This window comes from Pithys albifrons, chromosome 6, assembly GCF_047495875.1.
Source record: "Pithys albifrons albifrons isolate INPA30051 chromosome 6, PitAlb_v1, whole genome shotgun sequence".
Classification (NCBI taxonomy): domain Eukaryota; kingdom Metazoa; phylum Chordata; class Aves; order Passeriformes; family Thamnophilidae; genus Pithys; species Pithys albifrons.
This window is the reverse complement of record NC_092463.1, coordinates 43,679,287-43,701,778: the sequence shown is the minus strand read 5'-3', so window position 1 is coordinate 43,701,778 and position 22,492 is coordinate 43,679,287. Positions and strand designations below refer to the sequence as shown.

At 36.1% G+C, this 22,492-nt stretch overlaps 1 protein-coding gene across 3 annotated transcripts in view; it reads right to left on the bottom strand.

Annotated features, from left to right (window-relative positions):
• The window catches only part of LRRC4C (leucine rich repeat containing 4C), a 503,584-nt gene that overhangs the window by 336,058 nt on the left and 145,034 nt on the right, over positions 1-22,492 (bottom strand). Inside the window, exon 2 of one of the 3 annotated variants that reach the window (XM_071558643.1) lies at positions 2,262-2,323. The exons of the other annotated variants lie outside the window; for them this stretch is intronic. The gene's annotated coding sequence lies outside the window, so the exon portion shown is untranslated. The remainder of the gene's footprint in view (positions 1-2,261; positions 2,324-22,492) is intronic. 3 annotated transcript variants of the gene reach the window in all.

The window sequence follows — 22,492 nt, the reverse complement described above, 5'->3', positions numbered from 1 at the left end:
TAATAGATCACCAGGGCTTTACATGACCGCTGTTAAGAGAACCTGGTAATGCTGCAGGAAAGAAATAAAACAATTCTCTCCATTAGAAATTGCCAGGTGAAATTTGATCCACTAACTGTAATGATCATGATTGGATTTTGGCCAAGACATTGTGAACATTAACACTTCAAATTATGATATAGATCAAATTAACATTTCAAAGAAACATTACTATAATCATGCCATTAATATTATTTGGATACATTTTCTACTTTTCAATATTACTAAAAATGTTTTCCTAAACAATGAAATGTTCAAATGAGTAGTATTAGCAAAATGCAAACATGGCTGTAATGATTTTTAGGTGAGGGAAAAGTCCTTAAGGTGTTAGCTTTCTTTTCCTTTACTTCATTATAAATCCCCTAAGTCTGCTAATCCAGCTTGATTTCTCCAGCATCATTTACATTTCATATGTGAATTTCCCAGCAGGTTCTGCCAGTTCCAGGTATTTTCCTTAGTAGAGCGTCAGAGGATTCTCACATCTTTTTTATGCCATGAATCCTTGTAATGCCACTTAAAAAGTATTGTGGTACATGCTAGTAGGATCACTTTTCTTAGTTGACAAAGTGGAAGTAGTCTTACTCTAATGCAAGAAAATCAAATATGAAAGATTTAACTATTAGCATATTTAAGGAAAGCTGGTGGTTTCAGCAACTCTGATGGAGTGTAACTTCTTAATTGTAATGCCATTAGTCAATAAAGAGCGTGGAAGAAAGTCATTGAAAGAACTGACCAGGATTCAAATATTTAATTCATGTTTTCATTATGTATAGTAAGGAATGAGAGCCACAAAGATGAAGACAGGCTGAGGGAAATAGGGCTGTTTAGTGTGGAGAAGAGAAAGCTTTGGGGAGACCTATAAGGCTTCCACTAACTAAAGGGGGCTACAAGATATTTGGAGAGGGACATTTTACAAGTGCATGTAGTGACAGGACAAGAGGGAATGTCTTTAAACTGAAAGAGGTATAGATTAAATATTAGTACAAAATTCTTTACTGTGAGGGTGGAGCATAGCAAGAAGTTGCTCAGAGAAGCTGTGGACATCCCATGCCTGAAAGTGCTCAAGGCCAGGTGGACAGGGCTTGGAGAAACCTAGTTTACAGGAAGGTTCCCTGCCCATGGCAGGGTGCTGGGAACTTGATTAAGGGCCCTTCCAACCCAAACCATTCTTCTTCTATCCCATTAGTCAAGACAGCAATCATTTATGGCATAAGCAACAATACTGAATATAAACTGCTAACAGTAGTAAGAATTGAACAGATCCAACTCCTACAGAAGCTAAATTCCATGTAAATCAATTTAAACAAGGAACTGTACCAAGAGCTTTAGGTAGTCCAATACCTAAAACCCAGCAAGGAACAGGTTTTGTTTCTATAGAGTCAATAGCATTTCTGCCTGAATTCATAGCTATTTTGTTAACTACAGTTTATTTTGGTTTCCAATACATATAAAAATATTAAGCTACTTCTCCCAAGATCCACAGCTGGCTTAAGGGTACTGAAAAGGCATTCATCATTTCCTTAGTTTTCTCTACCTTTTCTTTGTAGCAATATGGAATTAGTTGTCCCTCTCAATTGTCATCACAATAGCGTATAACACTGTTAATATGTAGATTCTTATGAAATGCATCTGTCAACCTAGGCCAACAGTTTCAAAGACAACTCATCTGAAACAGGACAAGAATAATTTGTGGAGCGGGAGAGGAACAACCTCAACACAAATAGCAGGAGCAGTTATGGAACTTATAAATCTGACAGAACTGAAAGGTTTTCACAACAGATTATAAAACAGCAGATATCAGAGCAGAGGAAAGACAGGGATTTCTGCTTTCAAAATGTTAAACTGATTAACTGCTTACTCTTAGAGATGGGCTCAAATTTACTTTTCTGCAGTCAGCTACTAATTTATTTTACTTGCTTTGTGTTACAGTAAAACCACATTTTTTATATAGTTACTATTTAATCTTGACCACTATTCATACTTCAAACCATAACTATATGGGCTATGTGGCCAAAATCCAGAGGTCTGATGCTCACATTTGAAGCCTGCTGCTGTCATTTAGATTGCTACACTACGTTCATCATGTATATATGTGCATTAATGGTACATAATGTTTTTTTTCCTATTATCAGCATCCCAAAAGTTGTGCTGAGATATCAGCAATAAAAAATGACAGTTTGTTTAGGGTTCTTTCATAAAAAAAAAAAACAGAGAGGACTCACAGAAGAGAAGTCATGACTCATTCACCTGTAGCAGAGGTGAGAAGAGGAAAAACTAATTGAAGCTGGAAAGAAAAACAGAAGGAAACATTACATTGCGGTTTCACCTTTCCTGCTTTCTTTTTCCTATTAAAAATAAACAAACTAACAAAGAAAAACTCTATCAAATAAAACACAGGCACCTCTATCTGCTGGGGTTCAAATTAGTTCAGCTGATTGCTCTTCTCACTCAAAATTGTGGCATTCTAGGAACAGATAATTTGTAACTCCTTTTCTTCATAGGCCATTTTAATATGTGTTCCTTTGGTTTTCTTTTCTCCTCTCCCCCAGCATTTTCTTTCCCTCCTAACATCCTCTTGTTCTGTTTCTTTTTCAGATATTTTTATGTTGGATTCTGTGAGCTAGACAGTAGCTTTACAGCCAAAACATTTCATTTAACAGCATAAAAGATAGATGGCAGTTTGAAGTGGTTTGGTAGTGATGGTCTTCTACTAACAGTCAGTCCATGGAGAAAGCAAATGGTTGCTGAAGCTGTGTCCCACAGACTTTTGGAAGAATGTAGAAACACTAGAAAATTCTAGAAAATGTTCAGAAACTCTCTTGTAGAAACATTCAAAGATGCAGATGGAGTACTCAAAGTTGCACATGCATGAAAGGAAGGCAATAGGTCTCCCTTTAGGCGAGAGGTTAATACCTGTCTCCATTACAGTCATGGTCAGTAATAGCAGCACACACTGTTTCTTTTCCACAAGAGAATGTTCTGGTATAAATTGTTCTTTGTTTACAGCTTGTAGGCCATTCCGTATGTTTTTACTACGTTATTACAATTTCTGATGAAGTGGACAAGGAAGGGATATAAAATTCAGCTGCATTTTTAAGGACATAAACAAAAAGATCCAAAGCTCTGGGGTAGAAAGATTTGAAAGTTAACCTTTCATCCAAAGTGTTTGCAGGAAATACAACTTGTGGAGGACAATCTGACAAATTGCTTCCTTCAGTTTCATTCTCTCAAATATTCCTTCTTTCAAAAGTTTGAAACTAAGAAGGCAGACAAAAATGAGAAGAACCACATGGTATCACCATAAGGAGAGTAGGTGGAAATATTATTTTATAATGTGTATTTCCCCATTGCACCTCCCAGATTCATCTACATTTTCACTTTAATATTTCTGTGAAGTCACCAACCTAATTTATTGTTGTGTTTTTCAGTGCATAAATCAAGACTCCAGTTTGCAAATGGAGAACACAATTGGACCAGAAATTGGATGCTGACACACAACTTAATATGAATCTGCACATAATAAATAGCAAATTTTACTGCTGTCTCTTTTAGGCCTTCCAAAGCTTTAAAAAGAAACAAAATAATATAAATAAATAAATAATCAATCTTGTGCTAATTTGGCATGAATTGGTAATTTTCTGTGAGCTCGACATAATTACTTATAAATTGCATGTAAACGGGTTTGAACATTTTGCATTGCAATGAGTTTCTGCCACCTGTTTCAGACTCCTCCCTACAGAAACATTGGAAGTCACAGCACAGCAATTCCAATAAAAACAGAAGGAAAAGAAAAAAAAATTGAGTTAATAAAGGAATGGACTAGGATTGAATTTTCTGCTTGATCCAGGAGTTTTACTCCCTCCTATTTTCCAGGACTGAGCAGCATGCAAACATTCAGGTAAGGACATGACTGAGGGTTCAGTTACTTTTATGAATTAGCACATGGCTGTAGGTCTAACAGGAGAGGAGAGGAAGGAACTCCTTCACTCTACATTTCAGTAGAAAGATGGAAGCTCACCTCTAATAATCCCAGATTTACAGTTACAACATGGAATGGAGATCTCAACAGAAGAGGAGATCCCATCACATCTCTTTATATGGTTTCCTCTCCACAAGCCAATGTTCTGTACAACACTTCATAGAATTTAACTACACACAAACTCGTTATCAGAAGTATTCTTTCTAAATTAGGCCCATTTTAATTTTAACAATAGCCTTCTAGTATTCAATCACATTTACCAGTTTCAATTAACATCTGAAAATCTTCTCTATTCACATTTAAAATGGTCTAATACCCCATTAGCTTTTGCATACATAAATTCAACAGTAAAAAAAAAATATTCTGGGATGTTGGAAAGTCAGGAGACAAAAGTGCAAGACTGCTTCAAATGCAAATGAAATCTCATTATGACATTCACCTTTAACATTACTATCTATCACAATAATAGGAATATGGATGGAAGATGGAGATCAAAGCAACCCTTCAAAAGTGTCAATTAACATGGCTACTGCAGGACATAATTTTTTATGCTTTATGGGCTGTCTATAAATTATGTATAGTCACTACTTGCGTAGTGGTGATTTTATTTAGATCTCATTTTCCTAGTTTTCCTTTGAATGTCATGGGCTTTTGTTTCCTTTCTTTTTATACAATTACTGATTTTATTCTCAAAAGGCATGTGATGAAGCCATTCTGATCTCTATTTCCTAACTTTCCTCCAGAGTAGAGAAGGAATCATTTATTATTTTGCCTTTAATATAGTGTCTCTCAAATCACCAAAAAGCTGTTATGCCTTAAGTTATTTTCGCAAGCGGACTGTAGAAGCAGTGCTTTCTGTTATACACATTAATGCCAATAAACAGACAAAAAACCTCTTTGCATTCCTGAATCTATTGGATATTCTACCAAGTCTTGCATTTATCGCATGCTAGATAATGCAAATTAACAGATTTAGTAAACAAGGAACTAGTAAGTAAATCTAACCCTCATTTTCTTAACAAATGTATCTGAAAAGATAGCAGCAGAAAAAAGAAAATGTAAGACAGGGAAGGTAGATGTAAAGGAGATCAAACACAGTATTTTGTATAGGTATTCTTGGTATGACTTAGCAGCAATGCAGGGACTAATATAAATCCACTAGACATAAAATACAAACTCAGTTATTAAAATAAATATCCATAGTCCAAAACATGAGTTCTTGCACCCTGTCAGTGTGTAGGACTCCCTTGATGAAAGGATTGTCTAAGATAATTTTCTCCCATTCATAACTCCTCGTCTCCTCCTCAGAAGTGATCTTCCCTACCACTTACCCACTTATCCACCACTGGTAGAAAAACTGTGCACTTCGAGATTTTATTCGTTAATATTTAAATGGGATGACTTAAATAATTTCATACGTTAAGAACTTAAACAAGGGAAAAATACTGAACATCAGAACAACAGTTAACTCTACAGCACCACATTCATCATTTGCAAGACTAAAAAGTTTCCAGTCATCTATTAGAAAATAATAACAAATTATGTATAGACCAGCTATACCCCAAGCAGTGAACAACAAATAACTGAAGCAAATAAATTGCTCCTTTTCAATGGTTCATTTCATGCCATTAGTTGAAAATTGTTTGCTAAAAATAGCAGATATTTATGAACAACTATGACAAGCACAGAAATAGGGGTATATTCAAAGGTAAGGAAGATAACACATTTGTCATTAATAGCACTGGTAATTAATAGTTTAACTAGTCCAGTCTGTAACGCATTTTATTCCAAGTGACCAGACTTGCTGAGTCTGAAATTTCTGAAATTATGATGTCATGCCTTACAATACAAATGGAAAACAGATAAGGAAGGAACAGCTTTTACTAGACATGCAGAAGGTTCTAGTGTTCTCAGCCATCTAATGTGAATGGGGTGCAGGGGTGGCATATGGGTCTCAGTCCTTTTATTGTCTGTTACACTTGACTTCTTCATTCCCTTTTTCACACACCAAGTATAGATAAAGAGAAGCGTTGTTGCTCTAAACCTCATGTTACTGGTATGTGTTGTTTTGTTCGTGCCTATTAGCAAGCCAAATGCACACTGGATCAAAAAACTCCTTCTAGAAAAGTCTCAATTTTGTGGTCAGTACTCAGTTTCTAAACAGGCAGAATTCAGCAGATACCTGAGGCAACTTCTGACCTTCTCTCCTGTCCTCCTTTCAAAGTGCTGAGTACTTCAAAGGAAGTTTTCTCATAGTGTGATAAAGATACAAAAAAGCATGATGCTAAAGAAGAGATGAATAAAAAGAGGAAAATAAGATGAAAAATAGTTTTTTAAACAATCTGTATGCATGATCTAGTTATTCTTGTAAACTAGAATCGAATACTTCTAAACATGAGGGAAAAATATGACTAAAACATGGTAATTTATTAGCTATGGCAGTTTTTAAAAAACCTTTATAACTTTTGAAATTTTAAAAAAGTCCAAGATGCTAAGTGATATTTTGTGTGAATGTGAAGTGCTAAAGAATGGAGTCAGCATATGTACTAATGAGAAGTGATTTTCTCATTTTAAGAATAAAAAGAACAATTGCAAAAATAGAAATCATATAATGTTTTGTTTATTGTACTGTACCACACCAAAAAAATGTAAGAGTTGTCTTACTAGTTCATCCTAAATGCTCCATCCCAGTAAAGACAGTGGTTAAAAGCTAGCCTTATGAGTGTAAGCAATTATATGTCATATTTCCCCTACTATCTCACAATTTCTAGCTATTCATATCTACATATATAAGGCATATTAAAGATTTGCTTAATTGTGGGAATTTAAAATATCCAAGGTATGGGTGATGTCTGTATTTATATCGTGACACATGTTGTCTGTTTTCTAATAATTCCATTAATGTGCTTTTCTATTCATTTTAATTTGCTTACCCGAAGCTAATCTGATACTTTTATGGGTTTTTTTACTGTACAACCTCACAAATCTTGATTCCAAGTGCTATTAATCATCTCTACATTCATTATTTCATCTATAACATCAAAATTACTTTTTCCATGTGGAAAATATAACTTTTACCTGCACCATATTTCCTCTGCCATTTTGTTATGCAGCACTAGTTGCATAGGATCCTTCTTCACTTCTTCAGTATTTCCATCTAAAGCGATCAATAAGCTTTCTTACTCTAACAAATGCACATTTTCACATATGCTGGATAGCCCAGGTCTCAACACAAACATTTTTGAACTCCACTGGTGGCTTAGGAAACTAATCATATTGTTACTTCCCTGTGTTTCCCATGTTTAAATCACTGATTTACCCTTTCAAGGACTTCCCTTCTTATTCCCCTGGTCTTGCTTTGTATGTTTGTAGGGTGAATCGCTTTACAGAAGTTATGCTGACCCTTCTTCAGCATTTATCCCCATTTGCTTTTTGTATAGACTAGCAATTTGCCATGTACAGTTCTCCAAATCTTCATGAAGCCCTGTTTAGAACTTATATTTTGCAACTCAAGCCCTCAAGTACCTAGGCAGCACAAACCATTTAGTATTTATGTGTAGTATAGTTTCACTAATTCATCCTTACTTTCCTTCTGAATTCCTTTCCTGTCCTGGCCTGTTGATTTCACCTCTTCGTTTCACAACCTCTACTGCTGGCAATACATAGTCTCTGAAATGACATTTCAGTGCATTCATCCAGTTTAAAACCTCAAAATCTGTCCCTAGCTTGGGAAGACCAAGCAAGAAAATATAGCCTGCCCTTCAGTAACCTCATTTTTAGACTGCTTTCTTTATCACATGCTTTTTGTACTGATCACATCATGCCCTGAAACCTGAACAAAAGCTTATCCACGGGGACAGAGTATTGCTAATTGGTGTTTCTCTTTTCAGCTTCATGTGCCCAAGTTCTTCGATTATGTTTTGTACAAACTATACAGTTGCTAATGAAGCCAGAAACAGATACATATGGACAATCAGTCTCAGAAAACTTTTATGGACAGGGAAAAAAAATGTGATAAATAATGGACTTAATTCGTGTCAAGAACATAGTGAGACTTCTGTGTAGCTTCATGCAGTAAAGATTTAGCAACATAATGTCTACGAGCTTATCAAATAATGTATAAAAAGTATAAAAAGAAAAGAACTAAAGTTAATAACTAAGCAGCCTTTTGAAGTAAAATAAATACAGTGCAGACCAAAGATAATTCCGAGAATACCTAAATACAATAGAGAAGTAAACTCAATCAAGACAAGGAAGAAGCACCTCAAGACCACAGGTAAGGCTTAACTAACAAGATTGCCTCTAGTTAAATTTTAAGTTAAGAATCACACAAGAGAAGAACCCAGTCCCATGGCCACCAAGAAGCAACATGCAGAATCAGATGAAAAGATCTAAAAGCGAACAAACAAGAAAATAATTTATTGGAACTGGTTAAAAATAAACCTGCTTTGACTGTATAAAAAAGGAGCCTGTGAGCTCGAATGGGTGTCACTGATGGAGCAGAGACTCCCAGTGCATCCCGCGCCATGCTGTTTACTCTGCAGCTTTCATTACTTATAAACTACCCTTTATACCAAATGATTGGCTATTTGGTTGGTTGTTTATAACACAAACCACAAAAAACCCCAGCAACGACAAAACCAATCTTTTTCTTCTGTACCACTTCCATAATACTTTGAACTACTTATTTTAATATTCAACACAACAATTTCATTTTTGTATACTTTAGATTTAACATTTAATATAATTGCAAATCTGTGACTCAGACATGTGTTGTTCAGAACTGGGTGGAAAAAAACCAAACCAAACCAAAGCACTAGTAAAAGAGATGCCTCAGACAGCCAAGAAAGTATTTCAGTTGTCTGGATACTTTTCTGGATAGCTGTTGTAACTGTTTTAATGTATGGGAAAATACAATAAACAGAATATAAAACTGATCTTCTAGAATTTAAATTCAGTGGATGCAGAAAGGGTTTTCCAACATGCACTAAACAGCCTGCTACCCTTTGAAGGACTGATAATAGTTCAGATTCATAATTATACCCATTCCTATATAAAGCACATTTCCAGAGCTGCAGAGTTTCAATAGAATAGATTTCTTTTTTTTTGGGGGGGGTGAAGGAACAAACCACAAGAAGAAACAAAAAAAATCCCAAAACCCAACAAACCAAAGTAACCCAAAGTTAAATCACTAGTAGAACTAGCAAAACAGCTTTGCAAATGTGAAAAGATGGAAAAAAAATCACTCACAATAAGTCAGCTCTCTGTTACTACTCAGATGCTCTCAGGTCTGTTGGATGTCAGCTGCATAATCCAAGTGCATCTTCTCACCTCCTTCTGCTCCTGATTTTCCATTGTCTTTTGAAATTCAAAGTACAGCACAGTATAAATGCAACCTTACCCATTACTAGCCTGGCACTTCCTTGTAAAAAACTCATTTTGCAAAAAGAGTAGTCCTCCCAGTACCCAGCTCCTCCTACTCAGTGGCAGAATAAATACTTCATATTAATTCTTAATGAAATAGAATCTATTTGAATGGTTTGTGGCCTTGGACCCAGGACATGTATTTCACATTGAAAATAAAATGCTGACCCAAGAGAGAAGACTATAGATTTCACATGTAGGAATGGAGGAAATCAAGGAAAAGAAAGAAGCATAATTTAACAAGCTAGATGACTAAATCCATCCCTAAAATAGCTTTACTGAAAGCAAAGGGGCTATTTCCAGCGAGGATGAATTCATGCCAGAAATATCAGTTATTGGATTGCATTAGCAAACAGAGCTTTACAGCAGTGAAAATTGCTTGGATCCATAGCAGGGAACAGAAATTAAGTAGATGTCTTTCAAGGCCACTGTCTCAGTCTTCTGCAATGAACCTGGGATATATTATGCCTGCAGTGTCCCTGTTGGAGTCACTTCCAACACCTGGCTGGGTAAACAAAGCAAAGGAAAGGACAAAGTGTACTATAAAGAGATTAAGTGATAAAACTAAGAGTGATGGGGTGTGAAAATTGAGAACTCCTACTAAGACAATCTGAGAGCCAGCAGACCAGGTAAAAACTCAGGTAAACACATTCCCCTTCTCTCCAGTTACACCAGGGTGTAGTGAGAAGCAGATGAGTTGCCACATTCACGGAATAAGGAAAATGGATTCCAAAACATTACAAAAACTCAGTATGTTTTAAGTTTCACTGCACTGTCCCAGTATGTCCAACACTAATTGCATCACCTATATGAATATATAAAGTTCAACTACATAGTAGGAATACATCTTGAATAAATCCCCTATTGAAACTACATTGAAGAGTTGATTTATCATTACCATTTTTAGAGATTCAATAACACTTATTACACAGAACAAAGACTAATACATACTCTAAACTGATAACCTTGAAAGGATATATACAATAGACAGTGATTTGAGTGGAATAAAATCTCAAATAAATATTTACATAGAGGAAGGGTAACTCAACAGCCACTAAATCCTACTTGAAGTCAAAACAAGATCTAATTATTTTGGAAATCACTTCTTCAATAAAGAAACAGAGAACATCAATCAGAGAATTAGTATTTTAAATAAGTCTAAAACCTCACAAACTAAGGTGACCTTTTGTCACTGCAGAACAAACCCCTAAAAGACAGAAGACAACTTTTTATAATAACACCTATTATAGGTAGAAGCAGCAGGCAGGAAGAAGTTCTAAGCAGCCTTGAAAGCATTATACTTTTATTCAGCATTGAAAGTTCTATGCCCTTTTCGACTGCACCACATAAAAATACTTTAAAAATAAGATAATTAGCATTTTAAATATTTACTCTTTCTAAGACCTACACTGACATTCATGGCCTTATGCTGTATAATCTGTACATAATTTGTAAACTCAGTGTGAAATACACTATCAATATATGTGTGTAATACAAATTATAACAGCTACTAATAAAGTACTGGAAAAAAAGAGGCCTTGAGCATGAAGTGGGCTTTATATACAGTTCACTGCATTCCAGTGCATGCAATATTTTTTTTGCTACATACTTCTTGTATTAAATAAAGCCACATATCTTGCTCTTGCTCTGCTTTTACTGAAACCTTCCCCAGAAAGTATCTCTAACTCCGTAATATCAAATCAGGTCAACCCCACTTCAGTCACATAAGGTAACACTTGCTGTAAATGTGGAAACAAAGGCATAAAATGGCTTTTAAATTTGGACTGCACATTAAACATTGAGGTACCTTACAGGCCAAACCACAGAAATGCAGCTGTAAGTCTTTTATTGAAAAATGAGATTTATGATTGCATACATTACACCATACTGCAACTAGTAGTCCGATCCTTTGAATCGGGCCAGGGTGCATGTTGTGACCTAATGAAGTGCTCAAGTAGAGAATAGAGAAGAAACTCATGAAAGTAACTGGCCTGTCTAACCTTCCACATCAGTCTTCCCTCTTAATCTCGGCCAGAATTCACAGAATCACAGACTATTCTGAGTTGGAAGGGACCCACAAGGATTGAGTCCAACTCTTAAGTCAATGGCCCATATGGGGGATTGAACCCATGACCTTGGCATTATTACAACCAAGCTTTAACCAACTGAGCTAATCTCAGGCTCAGCTCATCATTCTCTCCTGTGTATTTATTCAAAACAGACCACTTAGCACAGGTCCACACCAACTATGTGAGCTATGGAGGGCTTTCAGCTCCTGCTGCAGGATGGGGTGTCCTGGTCACAGGGTATTAGATCATGAAAGTATTCAGTCCCAGCAGAGAATGTTGCATTACTGGGTTCAGCCATTCAGATCAAAGGATAACATAAGGTGCTTTGATCTAGGAGAAAGACGAAAATGAACCATTGTAGCTTGTACTCTAAGTGCTCTGTAGGACTTTACCCTACAAAAGCAGGCTGCTTATTTAGTGTCTAAAACAGAGCAATAAGCCAACACTAATGGTTTTAGTAATTAGACTTTTTAAGAGCTCACTGGGAATTCTTAGCTAAAAGTTACTGTGCCAAACCCCAAAGAACTGGTCATATTTTAAATGCTTGACTATGTGGCTGAAGCAGACAGAAATAGTCTTAAAATGTGGCATAATTATTCAGCTGTGTTACTAGCTAGTACTCAATGTTAATTATACATTGAAAGCTAGGAATGTTATTTATGACTGTTCAGGGTAGCATTTATTTATAATGTGTACTCTGGCTTTTTGACAAAAGGCTGTTTTACATTTGTGCCATGATTCAGGGGCAAGATAAAGGTTCCCAGATTTCATTTTATATGTGTGGCACTCACTTCTTCCTGTATGGAAAATGTAAGCAGCCACTCAAACTAATTTTTTATTTTAAAATATAATGAACCACCAATTAAACAAGCAAGTTGACATGTAAATCTGCCGTGCAACTGACACCAACTTTAAACACTCCTAAATAAGAAACAAGTATGTATGAAATATCTCCAACACCTTCCCCCTCACTGAATTTCACAGAAAGTTACATGATGATCCACAATGAATTCATGCAGCAATCAGTCAACACATCTTTTCACAAAGTGGTTTCACAAAAGACAAGACTTGAACAAACGAAAAGAGATGATTTTGATTTTATTACCAAGAATTTATTCCAGATCAGTGTGAGCCATAACTAACCAATTGCTAAATTTCTTTTTCCTGCATTTTGGAAGCTCCCTTGAATGTAAACCTAATAAGTTTTACTACAATGACCACCTGCAAAGATCCGCTTTTCAGCCCACTCTGACACTATTAATGCATAGTAATCCAGAAGCAGGTAAGTTTGGGCAGGAAGTATGTGGGCAAGGACTATATAAAATACAATTGTAAATTGTCCAAATTGTACATATAACTAAATTTCTACACATCAAGACCAGATATCTCATAAGCAATTTAGAATAAATGCAAATTAATGAAAAATAGGCTTTTAAAAATTTGTTCTGCACAGAAAGGGAATGGATTTAAATCAGAATTCATATGACTTCAGCCTTATGTGGGCCACTACTTTCGAAGTTAGCAAAACCAATAAACAGATTGACAGGATAACAAGCTCCTGGGTTGGTTGTTTGTTCTGGTTTTGGTTTGTGACATAAAGCTCTCCAATGCAGAGTTGAGAGAAAGATTTGATTTTCAACTATTTCTACGTTACAAGTATTCCTGCCATGAATATCTTTGTCTACTCCTACAGGACACATATTTGAAGGAATAGCTACTGCTATTTGTGAAATTTCTATTATCAAATCAGTAAAGAACAGCACATCCCCCCTTCCCTTTTCTTCAGTAAAGGACTCTGTACTCAGCACTCTTAAAATCTGTTCTCATTTTAAGGCCTCTACCTCTTGCTGCCTTTCACTGTCAGAAGGGGTTAATGACCTGTCAAAGGGCAATGCACTCCAGTGTTCTAGTGCTCCAGGCTTTACTGAAAGACTACCCAGAGTTGGGTTAGCTAAGGTTATTCTGAAAGGATGGGGAAAAGTTTATTCTCCCTTTTTTTTTTCATCATGCTGCTGATTCCGTGAGAAATATAACCCTTGCCACCATCTTACTGTGAAACCTCAGCAAACCTCTCTAACCTCTATTTTTTGTAACAGAAGGCCAAAGTGACTGTGGTGGGACAGGTGAGACAGCATTCTTCTATTTTCTCATGCCAAAATATAAATTTTAAGAACTCAAACTGAGCAGCTTGCAATACATAGGGAAAGTATAATATTGCATCAAATCCATCATAAAGTAAGCAGATTAGGAGTGCTGCAGAATAAGCCAACTTGAAATCCTTGCTGGCTATCTCATTTCCCACAGGATTTTAGAGGCAGTTCAAATGAAACTGCCATCCTTGCAGGCTCCAAAACCTTTGCCTATAATAATTTTCTTCTCATGAAGATTAGCAAGTTTTTGCTAATAATAATTTAAACCTCCCTGCAGAATCACAGCCTCTCACCTATCACACTGCAGCCTCCATTTACTGCATTTTTGTCCTCTCTTTCATGTTTAGATGCAATATTCCTTTACTCCATGTACAGATTCACAGGAAAGATTTCAGTATCATTTGCATACTACAAAAAGGGAGGAACACCATCTCTAAATGACATACTGTGAACTTACAAAAGTAAGGTTTGATTCTGAATATGATAAATGCAACCTGCATGCCCAGCAAAGTACTCAGCCTCCAAGAAAGGCTGCAAAAGCAATACTCATTTGGTATGGCTGGAACTTTGAATGTTCAGGCTCATCAACCAAACTCAAAGATGCTTTAAACAAATGTCACTAAAATGCCAATAGTAACGTGCTATCCAAGTTTCTTATCTTAACAGAGCCGGTTAACAGTCAGAATCACACACATCATTGACGTAAGGTAATGTATAAATAAAAATGTCATTCAAAAAGCCTTCCAAATTTACTCTTTTTAAAGTTTCCAAACTCAAAGCATCTAGAATGGGGAACTGTTTTTCACTTTAGAAGATTTAAAACAAGCAAAGTATTAAAATGCTTCTGCACTTGGATTGCGTCTCCCTACTCTTGGATGGCAAATATTGGCAAAAGGCACAAAAAAATTACTACTAGACCCATAAAACTTTTGTGGTAGCCCTAATATGCAAATCACTACATTAGTATGACCACAGATCTATGCAGTATACAACTATGCCTCACCAGAAGTTCAAATTCTAATTCACAAACATCGGTGGATTTAATCTCATTTCTTGGTTCATCCTCCTGCTGACACTTTCAAAGTGGAAATGACCATTCTGATCTATCTTTCCAGATGTCTCCTTGAACTCTCCAAAGGCTGGACATCACCAAAGATTTTTTTTGTCCAACAAATGCCATCTTTGCAGCCAAGTAATGGTGAAATGTACCAATTGTGTACCACTTAGGATAAACCCATTATTTTTTCAGAGATGCTCAAAAATTATATACTTTACATTTTCAGAGAAGTGAAACATTCAACATTTCTGAAAGCCAAGTTCATTTAACATACAGTCTCCTGCTATCCCATCACTTTAGCTGTCTTGGCCTTTTCCATGCCAGAAGCCCCAGAAACTCCTTTCCCAAGTGATACAGGATAAGTAATATGGACCCACATGAAAGAAATTAAAGGGCCCTGACTCTATCCATTCAATCATTGATTTCCTTTTTTTCTATTCTATGTGTATGCTTCTACCACCTATGTATTTAATAGCCATGAAAGCTTCCTAGCCTTTTGGTCATGGTAGAGAGAATCCCCAACTTCTATAAGCCCTGTATTTCTCTTCAAACATCCTGTTCTTCATTCCCTCCATATCCTATTTACTTTTAGCCCTCACAGTACTGTTGATCCCATTTATGTACCTTTCCCCCAAAACAGGAATAACCTGTATCCACAAAAGGCAAACAGATGTATGTTTCTCAGTTCGTCCTCTGCTGCATTTCTCACTTTCCTTTTCCATTCCTTACCTAACAATCTTCATCCTGTTTGTTATTGAATCATCTCATGCTTCATCTTTGTTTCCCCATTAACTGATCCCTGTAATTTCCCCTTCCTTTCAATACTGTTAGAATCTCTTAAGGATGTCAGCAGAGGAGTCTGTATTCCACATGGCAGATTCATGACTGTTCTGCAAGGCTTTCTGAAAATAATACCAGTCCTCTCTTTTCTAATTATTATTAACTATCAGGAAACTAAAACATCCAGGTGTCAAACAAAAATTTTAGAGAACAAGCAGAAATCTAATGGGGATGTTGTAATAGTCATCGAGAACTAAGTCCAACTGCAAACAATTACTAAAGTGATTGAGCAGATACCTGCTATGATGACAGTAATTTCTCTCCTGTTTTCCCTGGCTTGATTTTCTTGGATTGTAGTTACTTTAGGTTTGGATATAAGAAAACACATGAATTTTTTAGATTTATGATGTGAGGAAATATATACCATGGTTAGAACAACAAGAAAATATCTGATAATGCTCTAAAAATCAATTTAGATATAAATACTTGAGAAACTTACACAAGGAAGATTGGCTAAAGTAACTTTCTATGAAAGAGAAAACCTTTTACAATTTTCACCAAAAGACATGACAAAAATGTACATGAAGATGCTGAAGAAGCCTGGTAAGTTTCTCATGGATTAAAAAGGGGTCATGGCAGGAGGGCATTAATTGATTAAAACTCTGTTAACGTAGCATATAACAAATAAAATTTCAAATGTAAACAAAACCTTTAGAAACAAAGGGAAAAGCTACAAAAGACAAAAGATCTATTTCCGTTTCCTCCACAGAAGGAAACTGTTAGTAAACATATTCTCTGTGAAGGAAAGTTAGTCAAGAGAGCAGTAACATGAAAACAAGGGGGTGTCTTAACATCAGAACAACATAGTTTAGAACACACAGCTTATATTAGCTGATTTCTTCTGTTTCAATTCAGAAACATGTTAACAAACTCCATATTTTAAAGTTAACAGAGGTAGACAAGTTTTAAAATGCTGGCTTGCTAAATGTTCTCTCCTAATGTCTCACTGTATGCTGTCTTCACTTGGCATCTTACTAAATCTGTCCAGAGTTATTAAATTAACCGTAAAATAGCAATAGAACAATATAATCCTTTTCATCTAATTAATGACTCTCTTCAAATCAATTTCAAAAAAATACAATCCAAACCAAATAGGCTGCATGAGACATTTAGCTTTCCATGAGAGTTAAAAAAGCAGCACGTACCTTCTGGGTGCACAGCTAAGTAGCCAGATATCTCATGTATTTGGGCCAGCAAATAGATAGGTGCTGACAGGAAAGCCAGATGGCATCCACCTAGTCCAAGTGGCTGGCTGCCTCTCAGCTGGCCACCCCATGGTGCTTCTATCCCTGCAGTAGATATGTTGGCCTGAAGGTTAGTTACAAAATTCTGTCTTGCAACCTTACCTCATATAGGGGGCAGTCAATGGTAGAGAGAATGTAGAGGGAAAGGAAAAAAAAATGGAAGTTTGGGAAGACAATTTGATACAGGGAACAAGATAAGAAGAATGGCGAGTGGGATGTAATACAGAGGAAAGGCAAAGCCTGTCCCCTAGATCAGCTGAAGTCTTTAACAGCTCACCTTTGCATCTGAGATGGAAACTTTGACAATAAAAGAAGATACATGGACATTACAACTTTAATTCTAAATGTGTTTGCTATAGCTATTAAGACACTTGACAAGGAAACAGGTAATTCTCTCTCCTGTCTTTTCCCTGAAACAGCTAGAACTAGCACTGTCATTCCTAAGCATTCAGAAAAACAAGATTTTTTTCAAAAGCTTCCTAGTACCAGATCAGGATACAATTCCCCCCCCTCCCCCCCCCAGTTCATAGTTGTGGTCTCAGTGGAGAATCAGATGACTAAATAATCTTCAAGACTAATTTAAGGGTCTGTGACTGGTACAAAATATATTCTGGTGGCATGCAAAAAAAAGTGTGATAAATAGATACTGTGTAGGGAAATTTTAACCTGTCTACTGTTTCACCTCTCTAAGATCAGAAGCAACTAGAGCCGTAGCATTCATGTTTTGAACATTAGATGATTAAATCCTTAAAATATTCTTTACTTTCATTTTCAGGATTTGTGATATTAAATATTACTTGACCCTGAGATTAGTTTAGTTGGTTAAAACTTGGTTGTAATAATGCCAAGGTCATGGGGTTCAATCCCCTATGCGGGCCATTGACTTAAGAGTTGGACTTGATGATCCTTATGGGTCTCTTCCAGCTCAGAATAGTTTGTGATTCTGTGAATATTCAGTTAAGTCTTGCATAACTTCTTATTTTTAAAAAGGCTACCCCATTTCACATGCACACACTGAAAGTGAACTGGTAGTACTGCTTACTGATCTCCCATAGGGGTAAGCCAACTAAGATCACCTCACCTCTACTACTTGAGCTAATACACACTTGTGGTAGACTATATTCTGTAAGAAGCATCAGCCCTAATGCCTCTGAAAGAAGTTTTCTGGTTTAACTTAGATCATTCAACACCATACACCAGAGCCTATGAAAAGACAGTTCTGTCAACTCAGCTGAGAAACTACTGAGCAACTGCTAGAGAAAACATCACACAACTACACTGAGAAATAGCACTGGCATTTGCTTGCTTGAGTGACTATCACAAGAATAAAGAGCAAAGTAAGATCAAGAACGTAGTACTTCCTTTCTACCCTCAAATGGTAATGTCAGGCACTTTTGGAGTTCAGATCTAGAGAAACTGTCACACAGATACATACACAGTACCCCAATAATGAGTTTGAAAATGCCAGTTTCTGCCCTAACCTCAGCACACTCTTCTTTGTCCTACAGCCTGGATATCTTTTCCACTTGATGAGGAAACACAGCCTTTGTTTCAACTGTTTTTTAATTTAAAAATCTTTAGAGTACAGTAAAACTTTTCTTCTGCACAATAGCTGCTTGTCCAATACGTTATTTCATACTCCCCGAGTTTTTCCCACTTGGTTGAAGTGATCAGAAATTTCACAGCACTTCCAGTATTTTACCAATCTCAGTTCATTTGCTGGGCATTGACTCAACAGTAGTCTTAGACTTCACTCTTCTATGTTTCTGAAGTAATATTTTTGATCATGGCTGACAAGGACTATATAATTCCTCCACTAAGGATTTGCCTCAGCTCTATGTACTCTGACTCAGTTTATTTGCTTACACATCTGAGTTGTTCCAGTTTAACCATACTGGGCAGGTTCCCAAATGGGGTATCTTCCACTGACCTGGTGTAGCACCTCTAATATTCTTTTCTGTATAAATGAACAGTTTAATACTCAGGTTTACTTTTTTCCTTAAAGCAAGCCTATAAAAAAATCTTTATCTTCTTATGCTGTGCTCACAAAACACAAGGATAGCTTCCATTACATATTTGACCAAGATTTAATTACTCAAACAGTAATGCAAAAAACAGAAAATACTTACACAAATACCGATATTAAACTTTACCCAGGAAGACTCATCTGAAACACTGTGATTTTGGTTTTAACAGTTTGTCCTGAATTGCTCTCAAACCCTTTATCACTGGCAAAGTGGCTATGATTTCAGTTTTATTAAAGGTCCAGTCCCGTCAACGTTTTTTGGTTGAGTAGGTGTCAGGATGGGGAAAAAAAAAAAAAAAAGGAGTGAAGTACTTTAGTGGCATATGTGACAACCACTTCAAAGCCATAAATCCTACCAAAGTACCTCAGAGAATAATGATCAGTCAAGACTTTAATCATCAGCAAAAGCTAGTTGAGAGAATAAGGAGGGCCCTAAGGGTAATAGCTGTAAAATGAAAGTGTCCACTGAGCGTATTTTTTTCATTACAGACAATTGAGCCATTTCTCTTGTTTATCTTTAGCTTTTCCTGTTAGACCAGAGGGAGAGTAAGGGATATTATACCCATCTTCCTCCAGTGAAGTAGAAAGAAAAATGCCAAAAATGCTTTAAGACAAACAATGCTGCTTTCAGAGATCTGGTTATGTGCCCTTTTTAGGGGCAGGCTTCCAGGATGAGTTCCAACCCTTGGTTCCTTGAACATCTGGCTGAAATCCAGAAGCTGTTTTTGGCCCAGGATACACAGCATATTTTGGGTATCCTAGCATGAATTTCTGAGTAGAGACACATAATCCCATTATTCACATTATTCCCAACAATCCCATTGTTCCTTGAGCCTTCATCTGATCCTTCATGCTGTCTTTGGGCTCAAATGCACACATCCCAAAAGACTAGAGGGACGTGAGTTCTGCCATATGGATCAGTTTTACCCCAGCTTTGAAAATATCATTGTTTATTTAGTAGCACATGGAGGTAAAAAGCTGAAAAGTTTTTACAAACCACGAGACTAAAATTTTCATTTAACTTTGTTGACTATTAGTTAGAATTTATAAGTTTGATTAATGTATAGGAGACCAATTTAATTCAATTCATTTAAACTCTGTCCCTTTATTGATTACAAACATAAAAGACCAAAACTGATCAACAATCTGAAAGTATAGATTACCAATATTTGATGGATTACAGTTCACTAGCAGCTACAAAGATCAGTATACAGCATACCATTTATGGTAGATGTATTTCCGGTATGTTTTTTAACCCCATCTACTTATCTCAGAGATAAAGAAATGTAAAGTCTGAAACAAAATAATATTATTGTCCATGTCTGATAGACGTACTCAAGAAAAAAAAAATAAATAGATTATGAACTCTTGCTGGCTAAAGATAAAAATTCTTTTTTTTTTTTTTTTAAGCCAATTGTAAAGGCAAAGACCAGTATAAGTTTAAACTACTCTTTTGACAGAGGAACTCAAGCATAACAAGTGACTGAAACATAAACAAAGATGAAAGACTCCTAAATATGCAACACTGAAATAGATACCCATGTAAGTATCCTTGGTTAATCCTAGGAACAGCTATAATTCTTCAACTGTTTTAGTGTACTACTGCTGTGTGAAGTTGCTAGAAAGTGCACACTTACATCAGATTCCAGGTTAAGCTAATTTTCCACATGTGTATGAGTTAGGACACTAATGGAGTTGGTACTCAAAATCTCCAAGAAAGTAGATGGTAGAAAGTACTGTCTATCAAATTTCTCCAAATCAACACAATTTTCACTTTGAAAAATGTTGAATCTATTATTACATCTTCCATTTCCTCCCAAAATAATTAAAGAAAAAATTGGCTTTTTTTTTTCCTGTTAGGAACCATATTCTGATCTTGCAGGAACCTAATAGTACGTCATTTCCATCCATAAGGAAAGGATAAGGTGAAGTTCTTCTACATGCTGAAATTCTTAAAGAGAAAACAAGTTCACCTTATTTTGCAGGGGAAAAAGAAAACACAAACAAAATGTTTGTTACCTATGATGATCTAAAATGCCAGTTGGAAAATGGAAGCAGACTGGTACAATTTCAACATTTTATTTTTATTCCTTTTCCCCCATTTGTCGGTTTTGAGGTTTTTCCTAGTGTAAATTTATTTAAGCCACAGATCATGTTTTTTTTAAAGTATGAAATAATGAAAATAGGATGCTTGCATAACAAACCATTTCAGTATTAATTTTTGCAGTAAAATAAATAATGATATAAAAACTCTTCATGACCATGGATTATAATCCTGTGTCTTCTCAAAATATTGCTTGCAATACTAGAAAATGTTCATTTACTGCTATACACACAGTTGGCACTTACTTTTGGAGCAATGAAGGGTGTATGTTATTCATTCCCAGTGAAGTTAAAATCCTCTCAGTATCACTGAAGAGTAAGACAGAAAGCAGAAAAAAAACCCGAAACCAAACCAAAAAAAACCCCCAACACACTAATACAGGGGGGTTTTTAACCAAAACTTTCTAGTCTATCAATAACTGGTCATTGTGGTAATTTCATCCTTCCCCCACCGTCCAGTCACATAACCCTATTATCCCTCTGAAAACCCTTCCCTTTCTTCAGGTGTGTAAATGATCGGTTTACAAGGTTGATACTTGTTAGGATGTAGAAAACCATGTGATGGAAACCTCATCTTCAGCAGGGTATGAATAGGTAGCTGAAAAAAGAGCAGAGAAACTGCAAGGCCATTTAAATTATAAACTAGATATATTGGTAAAACTGGCAGGTCACAAGCCCTTTATTGTTTAAAATCCCATGAAAAATTAGTCACTGTGCAATCAACTTGCCCAAAGAGAATGTTTTACAGATTTGGAAAATCTAAAGAGTCACATCTCCCAAGAAGAAAGAAGAATCAGTATTTTTTTCATGCCTCAATTGTACTATGTCTCACAGGCCCTCCCACTTCCTTGTGCTCTCTTCCCTTGCACAGCACACAGACAACTCAATTCTCTAAGTGAAAAACTAGAGAAGATTGTACTATTGCAGTTTATAGAATATTAGGTGATATACACCAGAAGCATAAGTCCATTCAAAGTAATTTAGATGTAGGAAAAAATCTTTTAAGGACTTGAGAAGAGTTTTTTCAGGTGTCATCATCTCAGCAAGAGAAAAATTTCACTATCACCCTGATCTTGAGATGTGATAGAAATCTTCAGGGATCACACTTCACAGACCATATTCTACCATCTAGCAGGACATCAGATATATCTAGGTCACACACAACACTCCATGCACCACCACCCCCATACACCTCAGCTGGCCCAACAACTGTAAATATTTTATCACAGAGCTTTAAGTCCTGGCCTATTTCTTCAGGATATTTAGAACATTAAATAATCATTTGGCAGTAAGCAATTTTTCCCTTACTCTAACACTGTTGATGTCTGGTTGTTTCAGGACAGAATATTGGAACTTTTTCCAGTCTCCATGCCAAACAGAGGATTTCCTGATTTTAAGAGGTCTGTTTCTTCCTTGCTACTGGGCAAACTATAGAAAGTTACTGACAAATCCCACAGGCTACCAGATATGCTCTTGGCAGCACTAATTTGCTTGTTTCATTCCCAGTATGTTTATCTTTGATTTCAAGAATTCAGTTCCTGATAAAACATTTCTCAGTGTA